At 35.2% G+C, this 13998-nt stretch overlaps 1 pseudogene; it reads left to right on the forward strand.

Annotated features, from left to right (window-relative positions):
- The first annotated feature begins 1797 nt into the window (after nt 1-1797).
- On the forward strand, nt 1798-2973 carry LOC124527271 (heterogeneous nuclear ribonucleoprotein A1-like; annotated as a pseudogene).
- Nucleotides 2974-13998: the final 11025 nt, after the last annotated feature.

Consider the following 13998-nt stretch of genomic DNA (forward strand, 5'->3'; position numbering starts at 1 on the left):
CTGATATTTAACATTCAATATTATCATTCTTGCTAAATAATATAATCAAGATAACTTTTTTTTAAGAATTTTATTCACACAGTTTTAATTTTCAGCAGACGCAAAACTTAATCTGAGTGCCAAAAAATCAATCTGACATTTGCTAAGGATTTAATCACATATAATACAAAATATTAAAATAAATAATATTTTGTGTTCATTCTATTCTGATTCAGTTAAAGAGGATTGGTAGGCTCTTCTAAAAGTTTTATATAAAAATTATGTGGGAATAATTTAAATAATCTAAACATTAATTATACCATAATATATATTTTCCCGATGATTTCAGTACTCTAGCCTCTTACTTTACTGGGCATATTTCCAATCTTCTCCCCTGGATTCTAAGTACATTGAATTGAAAACAATGCCTTATCAATATGCATTTCTTAATGTTGAATAGTTATATAAAGACAATAGAGCATACTTCCCCAAAACAGACTAGGCCCACCCGTGCTCAAATGATTCGGCTGCCATTTCTGGAAAACCACTTAAACTGTATGGGTTCCAATTTATTGACGGAAAATATGGTGTCTATATCATGTGACTGATACAAGGACAAAATTCCAGAAGATACAAAAGTACCTATATGGCATTACATGTACTAAATATACAGTAAATTCTGGCTTTTAATTATGAATGCACACACACTAAGCAAGTGTTGTCTGATAAAGCAGGTGTCATAAGATGGACTATTATTTAGGATAGAAAGTTATACTTCCCATCACTAATATTTTAAATCATATTATGCTTTAAAAACTCAATTCAAATCTGAAAAGAAAATAAAGGATATATTTTCAACAAATCATTGCATTTTACCACAGATTAGAATGAAAGTGTCTCCAGTTCTAGATGATGCATCAGGATTTATACAACAGAAAAGTGTCAAAATTATTTTTTCTCTCATGCTGTAACTAATCTTTATTTTCAGAAAACAATACTCTATTATAAATTAGATAATTTTGAAAGAATGATTACCACAATTGCTGAAAGTTTGTTTTCAAAAACGTTTCTTACTCTCCTTCTATCATTTATCCTTGTCATCAGATTTAAAAACTTAACGTGTAAAGAATTGCACTCTCTTCTGTTTTTGTTCCCACACTTCTTTTATAGCATGTCAATTACATACGGTTGAAAGAGGTTTTTGTTTTTGCTTTTTCTCTCCCAAGATCACACTGAAAAAATACAGAGTGAGCAAGGATTTGAATGCGAAGATTTTACCTAATGTATTCCAGGTATTTATTGAATCATAGAATTCTACTTTTTGATACTTATTTTCAGTAGCTGTACACAGAATGAGATTTATTTATCATGTAAACTAATTCATTCACCTCAGAGTGATTTTCAGAAATCTATTACCTTACAAACTTTCCCCACAATAGTATTTATTTAATACTTGAAAGGGAGAAATAAAAAAGGAAAACAAAAGAAAGCAAGCTATATTCTTTATTTGAGCATGGTTTTGTTTGAATTCATTTGTATGATAATTTAATCCCAAGAGATATATTTCTAATTTATTTTATAGAAATAGTAAAAAAAAATCATTTGGAAATAGTAAAAGCAATACAGAAGGACATCATCTGAAAAATCCCTTTCCTACAATCCCTTCCAAATAATACAAGTTCGTATAATAACACTGTGAAAATTTTAAATATATAAGCTCCCAATACTTTCACTAAGCTTCTATGAGAAGTAAATTGACTTTCTGCCCATGGAAGCCACTGAGGAAGCACCGTTAACGTCTCCCTGTCCACCGCCATCATGTCTGAGTCAGAGTCTCCCAAAGAGCCTGTTCAGCTGCTGAAGCTTTTCATCGGAGGTCTGAGCTTTGAAACAAGTGAGGAGAGTCTGAGGAGCCATTTTGAGCAATATGGAACTCTTAGGGGACTGTGTGGTAATGAAGAGCAAACACCAAGAGCTCCAGGGGCTTTGGCTTTGTCATGCATGCCACTGTGGAGGAGGTGGGTGCAGCCATGAATGCAGGGCCACACAAGGTAGATGGCAGAGTTGTAGATCCAAAGAGGACTGTCTCCAGAGAAGATTCTCAAAGACCCAGTTCCCACTTAACTGTGAAAAAGATTTTTTATTGGTGGCATTAAGGAAGAGATTATTTTGAACAGTATGAGAAAATTGAAGTGATTCAAGTCGGTCATGACTGACTGAGGCAGTGGCAAAAGGAGAGGCGGTGCTTTTATAACATTTGATGACCTTGACTCTGTAGACAAGATTGTTATTCAAAAACACCTTACTGTGGGGACACCTGGGTGGCTCAGTCGGTTGAGCATCTGACTTAGGCTCAGGTTAACTCAGGTCATGATTTTGTTTTGTGAGGCTTTGGGCTCTGTGCTGACAGCTCAGAGCCTGGAGCCTGCTTCAGATTCTGTGTCTCCCTCTCTCTCTGCCCCTTGCCCACTCGCACTCTGTCTCTCTCTCTCAAAAATAAATAAATTTAAAAAAATATCTTAAAAAAATAAAATTTAAAAATACCATACTGTGAATGGCAACGACTGTGAAGTAAGGAGAGCTGTATTGAAGCAGGAGATGGCTGATGTTTCATCCAGCCAAAGAGGTCAAAGTAGTCTGGAAACTTCGGTGGTGGTCATGGAAGTGGGTTAGGTGGGAATGACAACTTTGATCACAGAGGAAACTTAGGTTTCCCTATGATGACAGCAGGGATGGCTGTAACAGATTTAGTACTGATGAAAGCAACTTTGGTGGTGGTAGAAGCTGTAATGAATTTGGCATTTACGACAGTCAGTCTTCAAATTTTGGACCCAGGAAGGAGGAAATTTTGGAGGCAGAAGCTCTGGCCCCTATGGTGGTAGAGGCCAATACTTTGCCAAAACATGAAATCAAGGCGGCTAGGAGAGTTCCAGCGGAAGCAGTGGCTATGGCAGTGGCAGGAGGTTTCAATTACTGTCAGGAAACAAAGCTTAGCAGGAGAGGAGAGCCTGAGAAGTGACAGGAAGCTACAGGTTACAACAAATTTGTGAACTTAGCCAAGCACACTGGTCGCAGGGCCTAGCTGCTACAAAGACATGTTTTAGACAATACTCATGTGTATGGGCAAAAAACTCTAGGACTGTATTTTTGACTAGTTATATAACAGGTTATTTTAGTTTCTGTTCTGTGGAAAGTGTAAAGCATTCCAACAAAGGGTTTTAATGTGCATTTTTTTTTTGCATCCATGCTGTTGATTGCTAAATGTAATAGTCTGATCATGATGCTAAATAAATGGGTCTGAAAGAAAGAAAGAAAGAAAGAAAGAAAGAAAGAAAGAAGAGAGAGAAAGAAAGAAAGAAAGAAGAGAGAAAAAGAAAGAAAGAAAGAAAGAAAGGAAGAAAGAAAGAAAGAAAGAAAGAAAGAAAGAAAGAAAGAAGAGAGAGAAAGAAAGAAAGAAAGAAGAGAGAAAAAGAAAGAAAGAAAGAAAGAAAGGAAGAAAGAAAGAAAGAAAGAAAGAAAGAAAGAAAGAAAGAAAGAAAGAATGGAAAGGAAGATTCTGAGTTGTAGGAAATGATCCTTTGAGATTATTACAAAGCAAGGAGATCCCTAACATTAGATAACAGCTCGTACAATGAAGAAGGCAACAGAGTATTTATATGTTAGCTGCACTAAAACACACTGAAAATATAAACAGTACCTACATTTGTATAAAAGGTCTGTATGCCATATTTCTACTTAACCTTACTTTGTCATTATCAGAATGATCATAACTAAATTCTGATTTTAAGGAAACTTCCCTATGCATTTCTACTTTAATAAGTTTATTCTAATGTAATTCTCAGTCTTGATACAATGATGTTTATAGTTCATGAAATAAACTTCCATTCAGAAATCAAATTTGAATTTCCTCACCAACCTTGTAATCTATAACTCAGTGACAAAGCTGTCACAGATCTTGATGTAAATAACAGTAGTATGGGTAGTTCTTATGTACCTGAAGTTGGAAAAATATATTTAATTTCTTGTGTTAATTTCAGAGCAAGTCAAAATTAATATTATTGTGTATGGGAAAAATAATTTCGTGCATAAAGCATAGTATTTAGGGTCATTTCTCACTATTAACAATTCCTGGTGTATCCATCTGGAAACTTACTCTTCCTATCATTTTCTTTTATACAAGCAATCTATTCTCCAATTTGCTTTATGGATATCAACATACCTTGACTGTTGAATTATTACTTAAGGCTGAACTGTCAGACACATGATTTATAGATCCTACCCAACGTGACTGCCACGTCAGCATCAGTGTCTGGGAAGTTCCCAAACAATCAGACTCGGCTTCCTGTTAGTCTCCTTTCTACACTGGGAGGCATTTGGGTTCTGGAATGACCATTGAACGCGACCTGCAATACAAGTGAGTCTAGTGTAAGTGGCTTAAGTTCAGGATTTATTTTGTGTATCTTGTTAAAAGAATTCACTGATACAAATTGAGAATATCCTAACAGCTTTAAGGTTATCTTCCAGCTAGAAAATACTATCAGAATACACAGAGGAAGAGGGCAAAGGAGGTCAAAACTGCCTAAAGCATTGTGAGGAAGGCAGAACTTTACAGACTTGCTTTTTTACTCAGTCTTTCCTAGCTATGCTTCCATATCAGTAACCGGAAATCTCCTTCATCCCTTGTAAAGGCAGGGTTGTCTACTACTAACCTAGTAGTTAAACGTAGATGTTCCATGTTTTCTAAATATATTACCAGAACTTTATTATTGAACTCTATATTTACCTCAATTCTATACTAAATGCCGAAATTGCAACCCAATATTTTTATAGCTTTTTCTATTATAGCCATGGGTGACCTTGGAATGAAGGCCTGGAAAATGATAAATAAAAATGATAAATAAATATACATATATATGCAAAAGGCATCCAAGAATTCTCCTTAAAAGAAATTTTAGGGGGGCGCCTGGGTGGCTCAGTCGGTTAAGCGTCCAACTTCGCTCAGGTCATGATCTCACAGTCCGTGGGTTCGAGCCCCGCATCTGGCTCTGGGCTGACAGCTCAGAGCCTGGAGCCTGTTTCAGATTCTGTGTCTCCCTCTTTCTCTGACCCTCCCCTATTCATGCTCTCTCTCTCTCTCTGTCTCAAAAATAAATAAATGTTAAAAAAAATTAAAAAAAAAATTAAAAATTAAAAATTAAAAAAAAAAAGAAATTTTAGGGGTGCCTGGGTGGCTCAGTTGGTTAAGCAGCTGACTTGGGCTCAGGTCATGATCTCGCTTTTTGTGAGTTTGAGCCCCGTGTGGGACTCTGCACTGACAGTTTTGAGCCTGGAGCCTGCTTTGGATTCTGTGTCTCCCTCTCTCTTTGCCCCTCCCCCACGTACACTCTGTCTCTCAAAAATAAATAAACATTAAAAAAATTTTTAAAAAAGAAAAATTTAAATTCCTAAATGTCTAACTGCTGGGACAAGTGATACATAACTAAAATTTTGATAAGTATCCCAATGTTGACAATGTATGAGGAGGCTTTATGACAATGCCTGTTTTTTTCACACCCTGACAGAAATAGTTTCTGTCACACCCTGACAGAAAAAGTTTCAACCTTTTTCATCTTTGCCAAGTTGATAACTAAAAGTAATATTTTTCATTAGTTTTTCTTTATTTGTATCACATACAATTTCTATCACATACAATTTCTGTCACATACAATTAGGTTTGTGTGCATAACAAAAGAAAATACAAAGTAACACAGGTTCAAATCACAGAATGTTGCATTTCTCTCCTGTTAAAAATAAAACAGAAGACTTTGGGAGGTAGGGAACCCCGGGATATGGCAGCACCACAAAACTGACTGTGTTCCAGGCTTATGTCTCTAACCTCATGTTCATGTTCCAAACATCGCCTGGAGACTCAACTATCATAGTGCGTTCAAAAAATGAATTAAGAGAAAGCAAGAAGAACAATCAAGATTTGATCCTTCTTTTAAAGCAGATTTCCTGGCTATCTCCCAACACTTTCATTTACATATAATTTTGAGACCTAAAGTCAAATGGCCACAAGCTGCAACTATAAAGCAAGTTTATTTATTTTATTTTATTTTATTTTATTTTATTTTATTTTATTTTTATTTTATTATTAAGTAATTATTTTTTAAGTAATTAATTTTTTTTTCTAAGAAAGATGGGAGAATGACTACTGGCAGACAACTAGAGGTCTCCAAGTTGAAACCGTTCTCATGGGTTTAAAAAACATTTGTGTATCAATTTTTTTCCTCTGGAATTCATATTCCTGTTAATGACATATTTTCTGTTTTTCGTTATGTTGGTTTTAAGAGTCCTTTCCATGTTCAGACATCAAAATTTTTGTCAGATATTTGAGTTGCAGTTATATTTTTTCCTAGTTTTTCATTTTTCTTTTGATTTACTTTCCTGCTCAGTATGCTTTTAGACTCTATATAGTTGAACTTGTCATAAAGATCATTGTTTAAAGGTTAGAAGGATGGCAGTTTTGTTTTTTTTTTTTTCTAAAAAAAATAGATAACACCAATTCATATACATTCGGCTAAATAGTGTTACAAAAGTATTCTGATGGTTGTTAAAAAGAAGATTGCAGTCGGGACTATTGCCATAAGGGAGGTCAGGCTCAACTCTGACTACAGGGATAAGTGGGAGTTTATAGCCAAGCAGCAGAGCCAGAAGCTCAGTGGATGGATGGAAAATACGAAAAGGAGACAGACATCAAGGGTAAGGTGATTCTTGCTACATTCATTTAACAGGATTAGTGTGATCAGATATCAATGGTGGAGGGATTGCCATTAAAGTGACTTAGCAGGATTCTTGCTACATTTGGCTCAGGTAGGCGGAGGATGAATTGACCCAAGATGAAGCCTTGTCTAAAAACAGGATAATGGGAGCCTAACTGAAGTTTCATAAAGAAAAGAGTGTTTGTCATTAATTTTAGGGTAAAAGGAACAAGGCAAAAATGAAACTTACTTGCAGATAACCCCATTTATTTTGACTTCCAACTGGAGACAGATTATACTGGGCTACTGAATATCCCTTGATAATAAAATACATCAGTATATATGCATTTTAAAAATGCTGGAAAAGAGAAAGCAGGGCAAGCAGAACAAATTAAAATCTATATAGCTGTCATTTGGGATATATAATACCCACACATCAGAAAGCATGTGAGTGATCTTTTTTTAATAAAATGTAGAGATGTTTGGGTGGCTCAGTCAGTTGAGCATCCGACTTTCGCTCCAGTCCTGATCTCACAGTTCATGGGCTTGAGCCTCATGTCAGGCTCTGTGCTGACAGCCTACTTTGCATTCTGTGTCTCCCTCTCTCTCTCTGCCCCTCCCCCCCCCAACACACTGTTTCTGTCTCTCTCTCTCAAAAATAAACATTAAAAAATTAATATATATATATCAGTAATAAATTGTTAAATGTAATAAATTTTGAATTCATAAACAATGACCTATAGTTTTCAAGATACATCCAACCCGTAAGCAAAATAAAGTATTTAAGACTGGTAGATTATAACAATTTGGGTCTTATCTGCTTTGTGAAACTTTTCATATTAAAAAAAAAAGATGCATGAAATTAAAACCAAAGAGATGTGATTCTATTGTTTCAACTAACAGTTTATGACTTAATTTGGAAAAACAAAAAGATATACTTTATTAGTGAAGAAAAAAGACACCAAAAGTATTTGTTCTTATATATCATCTGAGATGTCAAAAGAAAATTACAAACAAATCATAGTTTTATTATACAGTAGAAAAAATATATATGTATATATGTCAACCTTATATTATTATTTTGATGATTGCTATATCATACGTAGAAAGAAATTTAAAAAATTAGTATTTTTAGGGTACACTGGTTAATGTAGTAGGGAAAATATGCATATAAAATATATACACATGCATAGTAATAAAATTGCTATAACATTTTATCTGAAAACATAAAAAGATGTTTTATCTTTTTAACTCAAAAGAAAAAATAATAATATGTCATCATATTTTGCATTAGAAACTTATTATGGCAGCAATTTCTTTCTAGTTCTGTTATTCTTAATAAATAAATACATGAAAACATTATATCTAGAAACCAATTTCACTGCCATTACGTTTAGACAAATAAAGGATGACTGAGTCTCTGTACAATTACAAAGCTGTAATGCAGACACTTTTTTAATTCCTGATGAATGAAATGAAGCACTCATTACATTGCATAAATTAATTGGTAGCCACGTAATCCACATAATTCCAATGAAATCACAATGAATTTTGTGGAATTAACAGCTCCAGACCATCTTGCAATTATGTTAGCAGCACTGTTTCTCACATAAAAATGTCATAGAAAATAAATGATGTTAATATTTACCCTATGAATAACAGTTTCATAGTCCACATGGTGAGTTAAACCACTAATGGCTAATCAGAAGTGATAAAATAGTGATGCCAATGAAATGTAACTGACTATGAGAAAAAAAATGCTATGGCTATGGATTAGTAAACTAAATTCAACATACAAAACAAGTAACAAATCCCAAATAAACTGATTAAATTAATAGGACCTGCTGTTTTCTTTTCCTTTCTTTGTTTTTTTTTTTTTTTTTTTTTTTTTTTGTGGGGGGAGGATGGAGAGGGAGTACAGGTGGGGGAAAGGCACATACACAGAGAGAGAAAATCTCAAGTAGCCTCTGCACAAAATCACTCAGCACAAAGCCCAGTGTGGGGCTCAATCATATGACCCTGGGATCATGACCTGAGCCCAAATCAAAGTTGGATGCTCAACCAACTGAGCCACAGAGATGCCCCTGGAGCTGCTGTTTTCTTAAGACATTATGTATTATAATCATATTGAGACAGTCATACTGACCAATACCCACAATTTCATATCCATGAACAGAGTCTGAATGCAAAATTCCTTTTCATCCATAAATGATTGTATATATCTCCACCTTTTATGTTAATGTTTGCTTCATTGGGAGTATGTTTTCTTTTTTAATTATATAAAAGTGTATATTCTTTATATTTTTATAAAAATTGTCAGATTAAATATTTTTAAAGTATATCTCTTGTTTTGGAAGTTGATGTTAATTTTACATACATGTCCCATGGGCACTTGACAAATATTTATTATAATCATGTTATGCTTAATTATTCAAAGTAGTTAGAAAATAAAAATTCATTTCCCTACTCTTAAAATGTTTTTATAAAATACATTCTTAAAAATATAAACAAAGACTTGACAAGTTCTCAAATAGCACAAACATACACATACACACATACCACACAGATACACACACACAAATATACATACTCACACACAGGTAATTTATCTTCAGGGCATGTTGACATGGCTAAATGTTATATTGGCAAGTAATCTGGATTTCTCACTGGGTATTCTTCTCAAGGTCGCTGTGCTGAATACTCTTGGTAAGTTACTAAGGCTGAATATTCTTGGTAAGTTACTAAGGCTCTAACAAGTTTCACCAGAATTTGATCTAACAGCAAAGACAACAAAAGGATTTTGTCTTGAGGACCAACCAACTCTGATTCCTTGATAGTATCTGCTTAGATTGTTATGTTGAAAAGGATACTAACATCGTAAATAAGTTTAGCAACAAAGACCATTAAGAATATGATATTCTTTCTCCAGTCTTTTACTCAGTACAAATGAAGAGTTGGCCTGGAAGGATCATCTTAGAAAACCAACTAGTTTACTCATGGCCATTTATCAAGAAAAAAACTAATTTCCCTGTCTTCTCTGCACACTCATTATTTTATACATATTGTAAATTCATTACATAGAAATTATCACAACTTTTAATTATTTTAAAAGTCATTCTCTAGTAGAGTGTGAACTTCCCTATGGTATTGTTTTTAATAGTACATGCTCAATAAATGTTCATTTCATGAATAAATGGATGAACAGGTGGTGTTGTTTTGAGGTTTAGAGATTAATATTTTCTTAGTGGAAGCAACCCAAAAGCAACTATTGAAGATAGAATTTAGTCCTAAGGCCAAATACATGATCCATGTGTTAAATCAAGTTGGCATCGTATATATTTCCTATTCTAATGGACTGTGTAATTTAATTCATCAAAAAACATCTCTGCTCTGCCAAAGGCAGCTCTTTCATTTAACCTTATCATATGGTTTGGAAAGAGCTTTCTTTGTTTCCTGAATGAGCTCAGCTTAATTTCTCCTGAATTCAGCCAAATTGGAGAGAATGGTAAAGATATAGATGACAGAGAAAGAATGCAACCATGAGCTTCTACAAAATAATTATTAGTTCAGAATGCTATTGAGTACTAGACAGTATTGGAAAAGAGCTTAGTCATGCCACACAAAATGAAAAATGGCACATAACCCTGAAAGCAATACATTTCTCAAATTTCAAAAATACCTACTTTAACAAGAGATGTGCCACGTACATGTCATTGTTGGCCTTTATGTGTAAAAGTTTACATGTATTTGTATTCATCTCCCTGCTCATTTTATATAGTATATTATGTGCCCTTTTTGTGTGTCATTGATTCTTCAAGACAGTGAGGATTCAAGGAAAATTAATATAGAAAATCTTCCATAGAGTCCATTTGATTTCACCTTGCTAGGTTGTTAAGAATGTGATAAGGATGGATTTATGCTGCTCAAGTATAGCATTGGGTTCAAAGAATGAAATAATGCTGCAATCTCTTAACATATACTGTTTAGAAGTTAGATAGTAAAATAATTCTTTTCTTTAACATTTATTTATTTTTTAGAGAGAAGACTGACAGAATGTGAGCAGTGGGAGGGGCAGAAAGAGAAGGATACACAGAATCCTAAGCAGGTTCCAGGCTCTTGACCTGTCAGCACAGAGCCGGACGTGGGGCTCGAACTCACCAACCACGAAATCATGACCTGAGCTGAATTTGGATACTGAACCGACTGAACCTTCCAGGTACCCTGGAAAATACTTCTTTATACAGAAAACACTGCAAAGTATTTTTGTGAGCAAACATTTCTTTAATTCTGTTATTTTAGAGAAAAAGATATATTGAAGGTCATGGAATTCTCCTTAGTAATTTCTAATTCATATTAATAGTACAGCTAACACATCAAACATACTGTCCCCCATTTCTTCACTAAAAAATTGAGCATATACTTTGCGTCAAGCCCTGGGATATAAAAATGAAAACGTCATACTCTCTGCCCTTGATAAACTCATATTTTGCTGAATTTTTTTCTGATATATGCAAAATAGACACTAATAAGATGCTTGTTTCACCCTGAGGTGTTCAGAGAAAGTTTTGCCGAAAAGTAGAGGAGCTGGAATAATAATGGCAAAAGCAATTTCAATAGAAAGCATAGCGTGTGTAAAGATAAGGGGAAAATAGCATCAAGATATGTTGACAAACAATACTATAAAAGGAGCACAGATTATTTGCAGGGGAGGGGTTGCACATGAGAACTTTCTGCTTTTTACAATACCATGAACTGATCCAATATGAGCCCCTTGTGTTTCAAACCATAGGAATGTGACCTTAAAAAGAAGAAGAAGGAGGAGGAGGAGGAGGAGGAGGAGGAGCAGGAGGAGGAAGAGGAAGAGGGGGAGTGGGAGAGGGAGAAGGAGAAGAAGGAGAAGGAGAAGGAGAAGGAGAAGGAGAAGGAGAAGGAGAAGGAGGAGAGGAAGAAGAAGGAAAGATAATTTTGAAAAACTAGTGACATGTCTTAGCATCTCTTGGTTGGTAGCTGTTATCACTTTAATCTCTGTATCCTTTATTTCATGGCCTTCTTCCTTATGTATGTCTATGTGTCTTTAAATGTCCTTATAAGGGCACCAGTCATTGAATTTAGGAAATTACTGTGAAATCCAGTATGACCTCATTTTAATTTTGTTACATCTTCAAATACCCTATTTCCAAATAAATTTATATTTACAGGTACCAGGGCTGAGATCTTCAACATATCTCATTTGGGGGGAAGGTGGGGGAAGGTATAATTTAATTCACAAGACAAACTAAGGGAATTTTCATGATATTGCATGACACAAGCTCTGCATCATATATATGTGAAGAGTCCACATTTATATCACCTTTCTAGTGAAATAATTGCCAATGTGAATGATTAACATAAAAAGTAATTTCAAACTGGTTGCATTCCCAGAGCTTCTAAAAAGGCAAATGAAAAATTCCTTTCTTAGTGGCATTCATACAACCCAATATGAGACTACTACAGAAAAACAAAAACAAAATCAAACAAAACACAGTCATTAAAAATCACACCACGAAGTGAGCCACCATTAGGGACAATCAGCTGACACAATGAATAAACAGGATGGAAGAGGAATATGTCTAGATTCAGCACATCTGTTCATCACTGCAGTTCCCCAAGATCCACTTCTATCGTGGATGCTGGTGGCCACCTCAAGCAAGTACATCAGGAAATCTACTCCCTGGTTCCAATCATCTTTTACTCTTGGAATAGGGTTCTTTTAAGAGACAGAAACCAATCCCACTTTAATGCAACGCTTATATTCTCATAGTGATTTCTATAGGACAATGCCTCATATGGTAATCCTTTTAGGCCAGTTTTCCACTGCCTTCCTGCCTGACTGTATGACCAAGCCATTGACTACTGCCCATGGGTCAGTAAAAACTGAAGCACTGGGGTAAACAGCATGGAGTTTTATCCCACCACGCTGACACGTGTTTACCTTCCTCAATCAGGGTGGTAGTCTTCCAAACTGCGTGTTATCCATTCACTTAAGAACTGCTACCCATAAACTAAGCAGCTCTTAGTTGGTCAATCAAGAGCTGTTTATAGGCCACCACCCAAATGGTAACAGGATCAGGCAGCTCTTCAGGTGGTTTCACGGTCCTAGGGAAAGAGAGTCAACTTGCTTGTGAACGTATTGAGTACTTCTTTGTATTCCCCTATATGTAACATGTTCCCACACAAACCATTTTCATCTTATTATGGAACACTTCTGGACATTCTCCTTCCCTTTGGGTTGTTTCTCTGACATCACCCAAGAAATCATGGATATTTCAGGTTTTAAGAATACTTTATGTCATTCGCTCATGGAGGCGGTTTCACTGAATGTCTGATAGCAAGCTAGTAAATTGCCTTCAAATAGAAATTCTCTGATCCAAAATCCCAGCAATCATTGCTTGGTGGTGCTCACAGGTTTTGCTGTAAGCCTTGTCTGCATAAGGACTTCAAGACTCCTTTCATGTAGTTTTATTATAGGAGTTTCACAATATTTCCAAGTGTGAAGTATGTGTCCCCCCACATCCAAATAAACCAACTAGATCCTGATATTCTAGTGTATTTTGTCCAATAGACAGTTTTAAATTAACACCTTGTGTGGGATCTGGTACTCCTATCGGTTTTCATTTGGCATGTTCAGTCAAGACTAGTCTGAAAGTAGATTTACATGCCTTCTATTTTATAATACTGAGTAGTGAAAACATTCCAGTTAGACATAATACCCATTCCCATAATACATTCAGATAAAAAGATATAATCATTTCACATAAAGCCTATTTAAACATCTCAATTTTCATCCAAACTTTAATTCTATAATTTTTGCATGTCTATATTTCTTCCAGCCTGTGGGCCTCATTAAGATTTTATCAACAGGTTTTGAAAACACAATGCATGGGACTCCCGTGTCAAGGAGTTCCAGAAACTTCACTTTTCCACCTCCTGACCATTTCACACACTCAAATGAATATGGCCTTTGCTACCCAGTTGGGCGCCTGGCCGAGGGACACCGGCCACTTCATTAGTCCCTGTATCAATTAGAATGTAGGACTATCAACCCAAATTGAGGATAGGTTTCTCATTGCCTTCAAGGTGTTTGTTTGTTTGTTTGTTTGTTTGTTTGTTTGTTTTTTCCCCCACACTCGTTTGAATAAGGCAGATTTGTTTAGGGGTCTTTAAGGTTGTTGGTCCAGTAAGGGCTTCCATCAGGCAACCTAGATTTCAAGACTGTAGACCTATGATCTGTGTTTAGATC

The sequence above is a fragment of the Lynx rufus genome, unplaced genomic scaffold, assembly GCF_022079265.1.
Source record: "Lynx rufus isolate CCGP_SWC_20201006 ecotype Redwood Valley unplaced genomic scaffold, mLynRuf1.p SCAF_5, whole genome shotgun sequence".
In the NCBI taxonomy this organism is placed as follows: Eukaryota; Metazoa; Chordata; class Mammalia; order Carnivora; family Felidae; genus Lynx; species Lynx rufus.